Genomic DNA, 16,980 nt, shown 5'->3' with positions numbered 1-16,980 from the left:
AGATTCAGGAGGGCTTGTAAACATCTGTGAGCGTCTGTTTCTGGCTCCATTTGGGGGAGGATATCCGATCATCTTCCTAACCTTTGTACAAGAGGACTGTGAGCTTCACCTCTGGATTCCTGCCTGAAGAAGATGCTGGCCAGGGTGGCAAGGGCCAAAACGCAAGTCAGGAGTGACAGTCTGAGGCTGGACAGATAAAGTGCAGTTTGGCCTTAAACCCTCGTGGAGCAGGAGAGCAGACAGTGTTTAGTGTGTTTCTCTGGTGACTGCTCCCCTCAGTTATTTATTAGTTCTTAAGAATTCTGTACAATTTACTCATTCCCCCACCTCCTTCCAGATCTTACCCCTCTTCCCTACCCACCCAACTTTGTGTCCTCTTTTGAAGGGCACAGGTCCGAGGGTATTTAAGAGGCACAAACTGTACTTGATAGAAGAAAGAAAAGGAAAAGACACAAAATCTAGTGACTTTTTTTTTAGTGACCCATTATACATTGTCTGACCAAATGAATAGAATGGTGCTGAGAAAGTGGGCTCTGTGCAGCCGGAGGAGTCACGAAGGGCTCTCCAGCATGACTGGGCAGAAACCCACTGTGGGTTGCTTGTCATCAGCTATCAGTGTGGTTGTTCTTTGAATCCCATGTGGTCCAGGTGGTCTGGACCTTTTGGAGGCTGGAAATAGCTTGTTTTTGACCAACCAATAAATCATGGCATTCAGGGGAATAGACAAATTGCCTATGTCTCAAAGGAGATACTATCTATGACCTAGGGAGCATGTTGCCCAGTGTTTTTTAAATTGAGTCTCTTTGTCCAAGCTAACAATGGCAGATGCCACTGTGGCCAGTTCATGATGGCTTCTGGTCACTCCCTTATCTCTGGTTTTCTAGAAGACCATGGGGTAATCTCAGTGTGGAAACACAGGTTAATCTACCCCACAGAGCCCTGGAGAGCTTAGAGTAAAAGTAAGCTGTTCCAAATGCTTACCTACCTACCACAGCTGCACAGAAAGTTTGAGGGAGTACAGTAGAAGCAATGACAAGCTTTTATAATCTAAACCAGAAATTGATTCCTTTGTCACTTTGTTTCACCTAATTATTTTTTAATGGATAAATTAAACTGAGTGTTAGATTTCAGCTTGATAATATAGGACTCCATTGATTTGTCTGTGACACCAGTCAATGTATCGTGTTTTATTTCTTCGTTTCTGACCAACGTGAAGGAGACATCGTAGGTAATGAAACACATCCTGTCTTAAATCATTTGTCCTCACTTATTGATCTTCAATCAGCAGATAGAGTGATTTTCATTTCCTTTTATAGTTTGAGAAATTATCATGTTAAATATACTATCTAGAAAACGTGACATGCTGGAAGAAAGTAAACAGATCACTCTTACAGTGTTCCTATGGCAGAGAGATGGCTCATTGGTTATAATATTTAGTTCTCCCCTCCCCCAACCTAGAAGACCCCACTCAGTAAAGATCAGAGATGTAAATACAGATGAATGGCTGAGACATTCTGCAGTTCTGATCTAGAAGAGGTGGTTTGAGGTTCATCACCATGGCTTTGCAATCCCAAATCTTTCTAATTCTTTTAAGTTAAAAACAAAATGAGGGAGACACATCTAGTGGTAGAATGCATCTCCCCACACTGCTGACTGGAGTGTGCTGGTTCCAGCTCATGGTTCCTACCATGGTCTTTCCTTTGTGCCATTACTCTGAGGGCAGCTTGTTATTGCTGGTAACGGTTACATGCTGCTAATGCTTCTTGGGATGCAGCAACATTACATTGTGTTAGGAATTTTGTGTTGTACTAGTGAAAATGCTAGTAATAAAACCTTGACTTTTACCCCCTTTAGTTTGATTTAAACATATTTTGTTTTTGCTTTTTCTATAACACCGAGATTACTTTTCTTTTCCTGCCCATTCTAAATACTGCTTCTTAACACTAAACAATCCCTAGCGTCTCACAAAGCATTAGACATAATGTGTACATCTGTTTTTAGCTTCACCAATGATATAGGCTCTGCTCCCCAACAGTGTTATGTAGCAATCAAGAAATTATGTCACTGGTTTTACTTCTGTCTAAAGACTTTGGTTTTGATTGTAGATGCCAGCGTGGATGGACGACACTGGTTGTTGACCTATGCCAAGTGGATTATTTCATTTATGCTTTATTGAGTAGGAGCTTGTATTCTTGAGGCAGGTTTGACTCTCACTGTTTTTCTTCCCCCTTGGGCATGTTACTCAGTTTCTGTGACCCACTGTTCTCATCTGCAAATTTGTGGCAACAATGGTGTGTGAATCCCTTTGTGTTACTGTGGGGATTCGCTAAGATGTTCTATGCAAAGCTGGGAACGGTGCATAGTTAAAGAGATGTCCATTGATTGGTTTTGTTTGGCACTTTCTTCCCAGGATTGCAGCATGCAACACAAATCTCTCTCATTATTAGAGTTCTCGGACCTGCTCACATCACCTAGTCCTGCAGGCTAGCTCTGACTGCTCCTGTAGAATTTGCAAACAGGTTTTGTGCTATGTCCAGAACCAGTGGTGGAATTCATTTGTTAGCTGTTGTTAGTTTTTCCTGCCTGTTTACTTACATGTGAACTTAAAAAAAAGAAAGGACATTTTAAGCAATAAGATGGATTTTATCTTCTTTTTGTACTTGTTTCACCTTTGAGCTGTTGTAGTTGGTTTTGGCATATTCAACTGCCTGCAAAGAAATGAACGTTCATTGGAGGATCTGTTGCTTCTTGACAGTAGTGTTGCTTGTCTAATCTAATACTAGTGACATGGATATATCTTACTCTAGTGCATCACATGGTGGCTAACCTTGGTTGTCACCTTGGCAACAAGCTGGGAAGGGGGCCTCTCAGTCAAGGGAATGCCTGGATCAGATTGGTCTGTGGGCATGTCTGTGAAACATTTTCTTGATTGCTAATTTATACCAGAGCCCCAGCCCACTATGGGTGGTATCATCAGGTAGGTGGACCTGGGCTGTATAAGAAAGGTAGCTGAGCAAACCAGGGGAATCAAGTAATAAGCAGCAGTCTTCTATGGTCTCTGCTTATGTTCTTGCCTTGAGCTCCTGCCCTGGCTTCCTTCCAAAGGTACTTTTTATGCATTAACCTTGATATAAATCCAGTCTACTGCACACAGGAGGCTCATGTGCTTTCTCAAAACAGTTGTTATTGCCGGGCATTGGTGGCTCACGCCTTTAATTCCAGCACTTGGGAGGCAGAGGCAGTCGGATCTCTGTGAGTTCGAGGCTAGCCTGGTCTCCAGAGTGACTGCCAGGATAGGCTCCAAAGCTACACAGAGAAACCCTGTCTCAAAAAACAAAACAAAACAAAACAAAACAAAAAATCCAACAAAAAACAGTTATTATTATCATTATTATTAATTATTACATGCAGGTGTTTTTTCTGCATATGTTATCTGTGCACCATATTTGGACAGTACCAGCGAGGCCAGAAGAAGGGCAGTGGGAGTTCCAGCTGATTGCTAGCCCCAGTGGGTGATGGGAGTTGAACTTGGTCCTCTGGAAGAGCAGCCAGTGCTTTTAACTGTCAAGCCATCGCTCTGGCCCACTTGGTTATTTTAAAACTAAGATTATATAATTTAAACAAATCTTTAAAAAAGAAACCAAACAGAAGAGTTAACGATAAAAGGAAAGGGCTCCCACTGTTCAGATACAGAGGGATGATCTATGGATTCAGGCCATCAGAGTTGAGTGTTGGCCTCAGCTTTCCACTGTGTAAACTCTGGCAAATTCCTGTTCTTTCTGTGCTCCCAAAGGTAAATTATCCACCTTGCAGGATGTCAGGATGACTCAGTGGAGAAGTTTGTTAAAACGCTTAGGATGGAGCCTGGCACATAGTGAGTATCTAATGTGCATTACAGTGGTCTTCATAATTTTATTATTAACACATAGTGATGCACGTAAAAGGCTGATATTAAGAACACAGAAGAAATACTGTTCTAATGATCTGGTGTCATTTAATTGGAAAAAAATTCTCAGTTTTCCAGTGATAGTATTTGAGGATATGAGCCAACCCCTCCCCCAATCAGACCACAAAGTTGTTATCAAAATAATAAATATGATAGCAAAGTTTGTAAGGCTGAAAGGATGGCAGGGCAGTGCCTGGCTCTGCCTGGTGCTGACTTGGTGGCTGCTCCAGCATGGTTCACTGTACTGAGTGCAGCCAGGGTTCCAGCCAGGTCCAGTGGGCTGCACAGTCCTGTCTGTCCCTGCGTCACATTCAGCGCCTTCACTGGGTAGACATGGAAAATTATAATTTCCAAAGGCCGAGGGATGGACTGACTGAAGCCAGTAAGGTCCCACAGAGTCATCCACGGATGCTGAAAAGGAGCCTCACAGGACCATAGTGCTGACCGCATCCCGAAGTCTTCAGGGGTGGCTGGGTAGCTGCTCTGTCCACAGAAGCTGTGGCCCTGCATCCTAGTTTGCAAAGTTTATCAGAGGTGTCACAACTTCAGATATGGTTACAGGTGAAGAGATAAGTATAAGATCCAGGATGAATCAGGGACCTCAGGCTGCAGACTGTAGCATGAGGCCACTTACCTGATGTGGCTTTACTCATGGAATTTGACCTGAGCCACAGGGAGGTGGAACTGGTTGTAGGACCAAGTGCTTTGAGTATATATGCGACTCGGAGAGATGAAGAATGTTTACTTTTGCTATAATTAGTCCTCCTCGTTTGTTTTAATTTGCCTGTGGAGTAGGAAAGCTACTTTAGGTCTCTGCCTCTGCAACCACTCTTGTATTCAGAATGATAATCCCATCTTTAGTACAGAAATAAAATCTGAGATGACGGTTGTACTAACACCATGGGAACACCTGGTGGGTTTGGTGTGCTTGAACAGTTCTCTCGAAGCTTGTGACTGCTTCTAGTTTCCAAGGGGACACTCATAACTGTGATTCCCAGTCTTAGTGGTGTATCCTTTTCCTACTTGCTGCTGGGCAGACCTGTCTCTGCAGAGTCCCCTGGTGTGTATGTGCTGGATGTTCTGCTGTGATGGTGCCTCCCCTTCGCCAGCATCCCCAGTGATAGTTGTAAACTCAGAATGCAGAGCCTTGGTGTCTTCACATAGGGACTGATCTTAAGAATGACCTCTGGAAGCGGGGAAATGATCTGTTTCTCAGGTAGTGAGGAGACCAGTGATTCTTTTTAATAGCCATGATAGGAAGAAGCCAGAGAATACCATATCCCTGGAGTTATTTTTATTGAACTTTGAAGCCTGAGGGAGCTGTGCACGTGTTCACATTCCAAGGTTCATCACAGGAAGTGCTTCTCACCGGGACAGAGGTCAAGAAAGAGTGGGAGCCAATAGGCCAGGTGCTCTCTCTAAGTCTCTTCCTATACTATCTGCTCTTCTGTTGCTCTGATAAAACACTGTGACCAAGGTAACGTATGGAAGGAAGAGTTTATTCAGGCTTATGGAGGGATAAGAATCCATCATGGAGGGAGGTATGGCAGCAGGAGCAGGAAGCTAAGAAAATCACATCTCAATTCCAAGCAGAAAGACTAAACTGGAAGTGGACAGAGGCCATGAACTCTTAAAGCCTATTTCTAAACTTTTTCCAGAGTACTGTACCTAAGTCTCCCCAAATGGCACTGCTGACTGGGGGACCAAGCGTTCAAATGCCCAAGCCTATGGGGACATCTCCTTCAAGCCACCAACACTGTCTGTCATGATTTCTGTTGTTTGGAATTGGTATGAACATCAACCAGCCTGTTCTCTGCAGGCTGCTCCTGCCTGAGTGTGTTTTAGTATCTTCCAGGTTTGCTGGAGCTTAGGAATTTACATTTTAGTGGTTTACACTGGTTGCTTTTTGTGAATCTGATGCAGTTGTTTATGGAGATGCTGGCCTATCTACCTAGTAGGTACTTCATGCATTAAACGTAAGCCTTGCAGCATTTCTGTGAGGTCACCCCTTCCACCCAATTTTATTCTTCAAATCCTGCTAAGTATGGCGAGTTCCATAAGAGATGTTAAGGGGAGAAGGTATATGTGGGAGCCATCTCGGCTTATGGCACTACCCTAGCTCTTCCTCCTTGGGTGGCATGGGATGTGGAAGATAAGCGTCTCTGATTGAAGCATCTCCCTAGTCACACAAAAATGGGATTATTCAAAGTGACAGGGAGGCAGTCCTGGGCTTGAAGCCAGTTAACTCAGGAAGAAGTTTTGATGTTGCTTCTGTGACTGCCTTTCACACCTGTGTCTTCTGCCAATGCACCTGGAACCCAGGGAGGGATTGATTGGTGGTCTGTCTCCACCATGTGTAAGTTTTAGTCCCAGCTTCACCCAAGCCTTGGGTTTCTAGGCAGTGGCTTTGGTGGTGGGGTCCCTGCTGCTTCTGTATGACATGAGAATCTTTCCCTAAGAGTTGCAGATCTCAAAGTTGTTGGTCTCTTGGAAAGTAACACTTGTGGTCTCCTCTCTTGATAGAGATGTAGAACTATGCAGCTCAGTGTGTAAGATCTTTGAGTTTCTCCAGGAAGATGGTTTAAGCAGGATCACATACTAGCCCCTTGCTAGATCAGATTGTATGGAGTGGGCCAGGTCCCATGGTGAAACAAGCCTGGCTGTGTGCTAGGAGGTTGGCATCAGTTGCATTACAGCTTCTTTCTGGGTCTCCTGTTCATGGGCAGTGGGGGTGGAGGGAGCTTGTGTTAGAAAGGTGCAAAGCAACTGGCCTAGTTGACCCCACCAGCATTGCCAGTCTTGTTATGTAAAGGGAGCAGGGAGATGCTTTTTGATCAGGCTGCCCCTGAGAGAGCATAAGTAGGAAGCCATGGCTAGTGGGTGTGTGAGCTTCCTGGAAACTGGCCTAGTGTTGGGCTTTGTAGCTCTCAAGATCTTCGGTTTGATGGCTGTCTTCTAATTGCTGCATATGCATCCCATTCTCTAAATGTGTAGCATTTTATGCTCTGATTATCTAATTTTAGTCTGTATCTGTCGGAGTATAGACTTACACATCTTTTTAATGTATTTTATAAACATTCAGTGTTTAATATTCCTGAACCTTTGACCCACAAGTGACCTGTATTTGTTCCTAAAATGTATTTATTTTCCACTTTCTTGAGATCCTAGGGATCCTTGTGTGTGGTAGGCAAGCAGTCCACCAGTTAGGTGCATCCCATGCCTCCTTTGAAAATAGTATTAATAAAGATCAATGCTTTTGGAGCATAGCTTACAACTTTGTTTATTTACTTATTTGTTTATACGTGGTCTTGTTAGCTAGTTCAGACTGGCCTCAAACGCATATTCCTTCTGCCATAGCCTTCAGAGTCCTGGGACTGAAGCTTGCCACCATGCCCAACACATGTTTTCTTATATCCTGCTAGTTCCTATCTTTGAGAATTTACATGTTTAATTAAGAGTAATGTATTTGCCCACTTTCCACTTGTTGGTTATTGTGTATTAGAAGAATGAATTTTTTTTTTTTTTTTTTTTTAGAAAATACACACAGCCATAATCAGGGTTTCCATTATTTGTTCTTTCTCTAATTTTTAGGATGCATCGAAGCTCCAGATTATTTTAGAAAGTTATGAGCTGTTTTAGGATTTTAGGCTTCTCGGAACGCAATGAGGAAGGACCTCAGTGCACCGAGCCTCGGCTCTTTTGCTGCAGTCGGAATGAAGTGAAGAAGAGAGGTGCTAAAAGTTGTAGTGAAGGCGACAGTCGCATTGTGAGCACTCTGTGATTCTGAAGATTGGAGAGTAACTGTGGAAGATGATAGCCCGCTGCCTCTCATGAAAGATCCTAGGGCACTAGCAAGCAGTGTCAAGCAAATAGGACAGTAGGTGGCTCACAGAGAAACGTATTTCACTTGAGGGCAAACATGATAATTTTGTGGTTGTTTGGGGGCACCTTCCCCTGTGGATCTGGGCAGGCGCAGAAACAGAAATACTCATCATGGAAGAGTCATATGGAACTAGAAACAGGGCATATGGCCAGTTTTTAAAGGAATGGGAAGAAAGAGTCCTCAGATTGAGTTCCTGTGTGACAGGACCAGTGAATCTCGATCCTTACTGCTGTGTCACTCCGCACGGTGCACGTGACTGAGAGGAGGTGATGGCACCTGAGGGTAGGTAGGTAGGTGCTGTGGGGAAGCAGCTGGTAACGAGTAGCGATTAGGACGTGGGCTCGACACAGAGAAGACTGCACATGATGAAGGCCTGTCTGATCAGTGTCACTGGTCAAGGACATTCTAGTACCTGACTCTGTGACGAAGCCAGCCTGGCCACTCTGCTCGCTTGCACAGTTGTACTGTGAAAGGAAGGGTCCCTGGAAACTGGAAACTGGAAACTGGGTAGAGCTGTTACGTGCAACTTCCTGCCACCAACAAGACTCACCCAGAGGATAGATGGGCAAGCGGGGTGATTTTATTTCTGGAGTCTCAAGTTAGTAATCCAAAAATGCAAATGCTGTCGTTCAGACCAGTCACATGGAGGCTTCATACTGTAGTTTTGCCTACCCTTGTTTTATTTTAAATTGTGTGCCTATAGGAAACTTAGAAGACTTTCTAACTGCAACGTTATAGTTTTAGCATTGTCCCTGAAACTAGTGAAGCATGGCACCTGCAGTGACCGGATCTGTTTGTCAGTGGCTTTGGAAGCCCAGCGTCGTGCAGTACTTAACTGCACACTGGGTAGGACCCTGTGGACAGAGCATCTCAATGGCAGAAGGGAGGAGGGCAGTGCTGGCAGAAGCTTTCTTCTCCAAATCAGGGGTGGAGGATAGGTGTGAGCAGCTTCCGTAGTGACAAAGCTGCTGGCCGCCAGACAGAGGAGAGTCCTCTCAGCTCCGGCATATGAAGAGCTGAGGCTCATGGGACAGCTTTGGGGAAAACATGCAGAAATAGGAAAACACTGTGCTATTTTAAGAACCCAGCTTGCCAGCCAGGTTGTTTTGTTCCACACCCCCAGTCCATGAGGCTTTTCAGGGACTCTGGCTATTCTATCTTTAAAGCCTTCAGGAAGCATATTGATGCCAGCCGCTCATACTGGGTCACAAATATTAGGGCGTTGGCTCTGAAGTCACCATTTGGAGGGTTAAAGCGAGGATTTTGTCTGTTATTCGTGGCAAGTGTAGGAAGTAGAGGACCAGCGCACTGATGGTAGAGTAAAGGGACCTTTACTGACGAGCTGCCTTATATGGAGGTGGCTTTGGAGATTTTGCCACGACCTGGGCTGGTTGTATATTTAATGCTAAGGAGAGACTCAGTGCATCTTGTGTTCTTGGGACCACATTCCTCTAAACTGTACAGGAAATGGAAGATAAAAATGTCTGTGTGAGGTAGGAAGACTTGTGTGTAAGAGATTCACCTAGAGACTAGAGTGATTGCCCTGAGCCTCAGCCAGGAGTTATACTGTATCAGTTGGCTGGAGTCACATTACAGCCTTTAAGTCCTTTGTCAGAGATTCCCGCTCCTAAGTGGGTTAGTAATAGAGATAGGAAATGTGAAGAAGCAGCTTTCGCTTGCCTTCAGCTGTAAGGGGCTGACTACAAGATTGACGGTAGTTTGCTGCAGAGTGGAAGCTTGGTCACAGCAGAGTCCAGCTTTGCTCCTAGCATACTACTACACTAACTACATCGGAAATTCACAATGAGCACAGGCGTCTCTAATAGTTAACATTCATTCTCTCATGGAGGGGTCCCCCTGCCCCAACATCTGTGCCCAGGCTCTTCTCTGTGGGGACAATGCCAGCAAGTGGCCCATGCAGGGCTCCTGATGGAGGAACCAAACCCCCAATAAGGAAAAAGGAGGAAAAATGTGTATGCTTTTTTTTTTTTTTTTTTTTTTTTTCTTTTGTGCCTGTTGAGCTTCCAGCAAGGGAAGTTGTGCTTGTGTGTCCCAGTGCTGCTGTCTGCTGGAGAGCTTTGCTTCTGGTCTGTTTTGTGATGTGTCAGGACAGAGACCTTGATGGCTATCCTAATAGGAGAGCCACCCACATGCTGAGACCTTTGCCTGCTAGCCCTTCCTGACGTTTCCGCTAGAGTGCTGTTGAACATGAGCTATTTTTGAAGCATACAAAATGGTCTGCAGCCACGACCACGTGAGCCTGTGATTGACAAAAGTATGTCAGAATTTTCAGAGGACAAGTGACTCGGGAATCTCAGTAAGGCACAGAGCATAACTGAAGCTGCTTCGAAGGTGATCAGGAGCATGAAAGACTGACTGGAAGGAGCCCTCCCCTGCCTAGCTCCTTTTGTGCCCTTCTGTGAGTCCCTGCCTGGTGTGGTGAATGGTATCTTGAGGCTGCATATGGACTTGAACAGGTATAGCTCACATCTTATGATGACCAAACTCTTTACAATTGTAGAATGGTTTTGGCTTTATAAAAGTGTACTTGGTAGGAAAAAGCTTGCTTTCTTATTTAGGTGGTTTGAACATGTATTGTAATTGATAGTGTTGAATCATTCTGATTGTAGGTTGGGTCTAACCACAATTAGTCGGAATTTTAGGTATGTGCTCACGAAGTGAAAGGCAGAAATTCAGGTCAGTCTAAAAGGATTAGGTCAGTCTAAAAGGACTCAGACTATTCTGCCCATCTCCTTTATGTTTAAATTTATAACTAACTGTGATATGTTTTTAAGTGTTAAAAATACATTTAAGATAAAACTGGAGCATGCCAAGATATGTTTGGGCTTACGGAGTGTGTGATGCTTCGTGTGCTGCCTGGAATGGAATATGATCAGTACCTACCCAAAACATCAGCGTTGCATTCTTGCTTGCAAAGAACATGTGGGAGAAGATGGCATTTGTGAGTGTTTATTAAGTTGTGTGGTGTTTAGCTGTGACTCTGCATAGCTAAGAGTGTGCTGAGAGTGCTGGCATGCCCAGGGAACACAACCTGCCTTCATTGCTGGAGGCTTGGGGAGGTGCAAGGAGAGGGAGATACACCAATAGACAGACGGACAACCAGCTCCTCAGGGGCAGAAGGCTTCTGTGAGAGACACTGAAGATTTGTGGACTGCGGCCAGTCATCAGAGTACACCTTGTCTTCTGTTTTCTCTTTGGAACGTGGAATGCTGCGCTCAATTGCATTGATCCCCATTGCCGTGAGACCTCTGCCTCCAGAGAGCTGACTCAGATAGTGTGAGCCATGTTGCCACCAAGGCCACGGTTTTCTCAAGTGGTGAGCAGTGCTTGCTGCACTTGTAAACCAAAGCAGAACCTTCCTCTGTCCACGTGGGAGTTACTGTTCTGGAAGAAGTAGTGTACAAAAATGAGCTAGAAATGGTTCTTCTTTGAAGGCAGAATGGAGTCAGGTTCTGAGCTTAGGGTTTTTTTTTTTTGTTGTTGTTGTTTTGTTTTGTTTTTTTCTGCTTGAGGATGTCTAAAAAGATCCCACCGAGTCGGGCAGTAGGGAGTAGATGTGTGGTGGGGAGTAGGTGTGTGGTGGGTTGCAGTCCCATCTTTGTGACAATGAAAGATTTCCAAATATAAATAGAATCAAGGAGCAAGAGCTGATGCTGGGGGGATAGTTAACCACATGGGTCACGTTGGATGAGTACTCAGGCTGTCAGGGCATGTGACCCATAAGTGACAAAGCCTGTGCTGCTCAAAACGTTGAGTTGCTGTCCTGGGGTCTTTTTTATTTTCCTACTTTGTCTCCCCACTGCCCCACTTTATTTGGTGGTTTCTCTGTCATATCCTTCATGTTCCAAGTTACCAGTGAGTCTTAATCATTTGTGAGGCGCGTGCAAAAGAACTTAGGGCAGTTGAAACCAAGGCACTAGCATCTTCAGTGTAGCCTACTTACCTACTACTTTCTCCTTTCACTTAGAAAGAACATGGCGGGTACAGCTCATTGCACACCATAATTCTCAGAATGCATCTCCATCGGTATAGGTACCTTGAAGGTTAAATTTGCAAGCTAATGTGTTCATTTACTTAAATGGTAGGTGTCACAAAGGGAAAAGAAAGGAAAAGGAAATTTGATTTCAGTTACTTGATCTCATCAACCCAGTTTGGACCTAGCATCAGCAGTCCTTGCTCAGTCTGGGACCTGTTGTACACAGCATTACTAAAAGGTCCCTTTTAAACAGTGGGTCTAAAGCACCCAGACCCCAAATGTCTTTGGATAAGACTGGTAAAGCTGGGAATAGAATGGTAGCATTATTTGTCACATGCCCTAAGCAAGAGCAACCTCGGCTGTTTGCAACTGATGCTGCCAGTTGCCATTTATGAACCTCAGTGTTGAGTCATGACCCTTGTTTTCCCAGGCCAGAGGGCAGATGCATCTGTGCTTGCACCTTCCGGGCTGTCTGGAGAGAAAGCCTCTCTTTGGGGTTAGGTTGACAGTCTGTTGCTAGCACCTGCTCCTGGGCTTGCCGGGCATGTCTGTTGTTAGGAGCCTTTTTGCACCAGAGAAACATTTACCAGCTTTGTTCATTTACCAGTTCTCTGTGTTTCGTAAGTGACTAAAACAGAAAATACGCAAGAATAAATGTCACTTCTTTCAAAATGTAATCACATAAGATTAGATCTATCATTGTAGGCTTACAGGTAGCTTGCAGAAGCACAAATACTCATTGAGAAGCTACATGTAGGTGATTACTCTTGTAAGCATTCTGGCCTTACAGGTGTTAGAGTCTGGTGGCAAAGGTAAGGAATTCGTTGTAACAGCCCCAGTCCCAGCAGCCCCGGTGATAAACACGCTTTTGTTTTCCCTGTCAGTGGTCTAGCAGTCCTTCAAGCTATCATCATGGGCCGTGTTAGAGGCTAGAGGAAAGAGGAGGTGATCGTGTCAGGTGAAAGGAGCGGCAGAGTTTGGGGTTCACTGCTGTCCTCCTCAGTGCATAGTCTTCCAACCTCTAGTTCACAGAGGGAGCCTCTCCACACCACTCCCCTTCTTGGTGAACATCACTTGCTTTCATGTTAGGTGTTCTGGTGTGGAGAGGACCCCCACTCCCCTCCCTGTGCTGCCTCTCCCTCCCCTTTGGCCCCTGCCGTGTGTCCCTTTGTTCTCTCAGCTCCACTGTGACCACAGCAAACTCCTATATGAAAAATAGTTAATGGAGGGGGCTCACTTACAGTTTCAGAAGTTCAGTCCATTATCTGCATGGCGGGGAGCATGGCCGCAGGCAGGCGGATATGGGGCTGGAGGAATAGCTGAGAGTCCTACATCTTGCAGGCAACAGGAAGTTGACTAACACACTTATATTCTGAACATAGGTAACCTCAAAGCCTGCCCACATAGTGACACACTTCAACAAGGCCATACCCACTGCAACAAAGCCACATCTCCTAATAATGCACTCCTTATAAGATTATGGGAGCTGATTACATTTAAACTACCACAATCGGGTAGAAGAAATGGTTACTAAGTGAACAATTAGATGTTAACACTTCTGCCTCATTTGAAAAAATTTAAATATGGAGTTTTTGTTTATTTTTAAAAATATTTTAAAGGGTCCATTAGGTAGGGCATCAACTACAATTGCAGGGGACAACTTTAAGTGTAGGCAATAACTGAATGAGCCTAGCCAGAGGTTTACAGAGGTGCTGTGTGTTAAAAAAAATGAGTTTTGAAAAGGTATTTTCAGTAAAGGGAGGAACATAATATGAAATTTTCAGAGTTGGGTGTGTGGCACACGCCTTTGATTCCAGCACTTGGGAGGCAGAGGCAAGAGGATGCCTATGAATTCAAGGCCAGTCTGGTGTACATAGGAAGTTTAACAGCCAGAGCTATATAACAAACTAACCAAAACAAAAATTGTTTCAGTTTCGAGTGTGTGCTTTCACTGTGTGCTTTAGTGGTTGCAGACTTTGCTACAAAATATACTTTTCCCATTTCATAGGCATGCATGGCTGCTTGTTTCCCGGTGGTACAGAATGCTGTTTGTTAAAAGATAAAATACTAGCTGAGTTCGAGGCCAGCCTGGTCTCCAGAGCGAGTGCCAGGATAGGCTCCAAAGCTACACAGAGAAAAACCCTATCTTGAAAAATCAAAAAAAAAAAAAAAAAAAAAAGGAAGGATTCTGATTTAGTGTATACACTGCTTCAAACAATGGCAATTCTTCCTCATTCCCAGATATATGATGCTCATTCTACTTTGCCTCAATAGTAAGACAAATTTGTCTAAGACATAATATTTTAAAACAAATCTCGGAAATTTTGATTTAAGGCTCTAATGAAGGCTGTAAGTAAGAACATTTGTTCTTTTTGAGAAAAAACAATGACCTAGTAAGGAATTAAGAGAGAAAAATGACATCCATATAAATCAAAATCAAATCATAATTGGGGACCATCCTTTCTCTGGGATCATATTAAACTGTAAGAGAACGTGGGAAGTACGTTTTGTTATTAGTAAAATATTTCAAATACTGTTTTTGAGACAGAGTCTTAATAAAGCAGATTGGTCTTGACTAGACAATCCTTCTGCCTCAGTATTCTCAGTATTGGTATTACAATCAGGTACAACCACCATGCCAAAGCTTTTCAGGTAACTCTGATACTTTAAAAGACCGTTTTAAGTATTCTGGGTACTGTCTAAACTCTTACTCAAACTAGCAAACTCTGAAAGTAAATTTGATTAGATCTCAAACAAATTCAGACTCCAGTTGGTTACCTTGATCAGAACAGTTGAAGATGAGGTCTGGTTCTTTCCCGTTGTGTCCTCTCAGTATATCATTGGATGTTTTCCAGGGTTTGCATTTCTCAAGTAGATACAATAGAGGATGTTATAGGCTAGGCATTTGTCGAGTTAATTAACTTTGAGAATATGCTTTGCAAACCAAAAAGGATTATATAAACGAGTATTGGAGATTGTGGTGACCACTTTTAGCTTTTCATTGGAAATACACTAGTGGCTGTTCAATGGTGACTGCACATGAAATGGAAACACTATAGAAATGCAAATGTCAGCATAGAGAGCCACTATTCTAATCTATAAGCTTGTGTTTGTGGAATGAAAAAATTGCAAAGTTGTCTAAAACTTTGGGGTGAAGGAGGTACTCTTTCTCTGCTTTCACTGATAAAAGGACAAATTAGGACAAGCAGATTGAGCCAGTAAATTTGGAGTAGTTAGGTAGATGATGAACTAAGCTATTTATCAAATGGTTTATTTTTTAGGGTGAAATTCATAGGGATGTGCAATCATGGTTGTTGGCCTATTAAGGAGGCAGTTTAATAAAAAGTATTTTCTGAGTTTAGGGGCTAGCTCAGTAGTGGAACACTTGCCTAGCATGTGTGAGGATCCAGATTCAAACATGGTATGGCAGATGAATAAAGAAACAGACATGTGCACATACATGCATGTATGTAATTATACATATTTTTCTATATAAGTATTTTTTAAAATCTTAAATGCTTTTATATGGAGACCAAAACAGTCTATAAAAACTGTGATTATGAAATGTTGCGTATTCGATCATCAGGGCTCAGCCTTGTATTTAGTTAGTGACTGAAAATAGCAATGAATGCTGAGATGGCCATCTGTGGATTCAGAACATCAATCACAGCAGTGAGGTTCAGAAACAGTTAACTTAGGATAAATATACTTAATTCTCTACAAGAGTATCTGCCCAAGGCATTAAAGATTAGGACCATTTTAGATAGTATAATTCTACATGTATATATGTGAACACTGTGTGTTCTCAGGGAAGATGAAATAGCATACTATATCTACTGAAAATGGCTCCCCCATGCCTATTTGTGGTGTTAGCAATTAGTTACAGGATGAGGTTTTATGTTGAATGTCTTAGTAACATTTTCAAACACTTTTTGATTGTCTGCATCGAGATGGAGTCTAAACAGAATACAGTACACCCATCGGGGCACACTGTGTTGTATGTGCATCCACAGGGCTACGCAGCTATTGTCATAGTCCATTTACAAGATTTCAGCACAAACAAGGTTATCCCAAACCCTATACTCTACATCTCATCCAGGTATAGGCAGGTACAAAGCAACTCTCTGTGTAGATTTTGCTTATGAAACAGCCTATTTTCATAACTTGTGAAAAACATCGACAGGGAAATTTCTTTGTCTCTTCTGTTTCCTGGGGAGCAACCTGGCAACATCTTCATAAGGCTGCCAGAAGGAAGTGGGAACTGCTTGTCCATCAGCCTCACAGAGTTATTCTTTTCCTTCAAGAATAGCCAAGAGACATATTCCTTTGGCACTAATATGGTTGTCAGTGTGGAGGTGAAGAGATGTTGGGGACTGATGTCGTGGATTGCTGGAGGTATCAGTGTGATGGAGTTCTTAGATTTGTTGAATATCCCATGAGCCTCTGAGATCCAGGGTTAGTAGAGACAGGCTCAGCTGGCACGTATGCTTGTGTCTTTGTTGCTCGGGCACTCTGGAAATGTTTGTGTACATGTGTCACACACACCTGCTGTTACCCGAAGTTGTTGGATGGAAATCAACAGTTGTACCCTTGACACACATGGAAGTGAACACAGACACAGTCAAGTAAGCAGTGTAAGACCCTCTGTGCAGTCACTGAATTAATTCATGATGGTTTTAAGGACCAGACTTTGCCTCCTCATTTCCAAAGATAGATCAACTCACTGATATACAGTCTGTGGCTGGTTAAGTGATAAGAATATGGTAGGTAGATACGGAAGAGAATTAGGTTCCAAAGCAAGCCAAATTTGCATGCTCGGTTTGAATTTGAGATAGCTGCTCCATGCCAAGCAGTCTGTGGTGCGTTATTCTCTAACAGCCTTATTATTTTCTCTGTATCCATTTATCTTAAAAGTGTTGCTCTGACCAGTTAACTAGCCCGATCCTCTCTGATTGGAATCCTGCATATGTGAGAAATGCTGTTACAGTTTTCTCTTTATGGCTAATGATTTTATAGCAATGTAATGAAGCTACAGAGTGAATTACCCGCTGAGAATCTAGAGCTTGTGTCTTGAGATGGTGGGCATGTAATTGATTTTAGTAAAAACAAAACAAAACAAAAAGATATTTTATTTCCAAGGAGGGGGATGCTGGA

At 43.3% G+C, this 16,980-nt stretch overlaps 1 protein-coding gene across 6 annotated transcripts in view; it reads left to right on the top strand.

Moving 5' to 3' along the window:
• Positions 1-16,980, top strand: part of Trio (trio Rho guanine nucleotide exchange factor) — a 285,845-nt gene that overhangs the window by 54,688 nt on the left and 214,177 nt on the right. The window lies entirely within an intron of this gene.

This window comes from Cricetulus griseus, chromosome 2 (genome assembly GCF_003668045.3).
Source record: "Cricetulus griseus strain 17A/GY chromosome 2, alternate assembly CriGri-PICRH-1.0, whole genome shotgun sequence".
In the NCBI taxonomy this organism is placed as follows: domain Eukaryota; kingdom Metazoa; phylum Chordata; class Mammalia; order Rodentia; family Cricetidae; genus Cricetulus; species Cricetulus griseus.
Note: the sequence above shows the minus strand (reverse complement) of the source record. Positions and strands in the feature narration are given on the sequence as shown.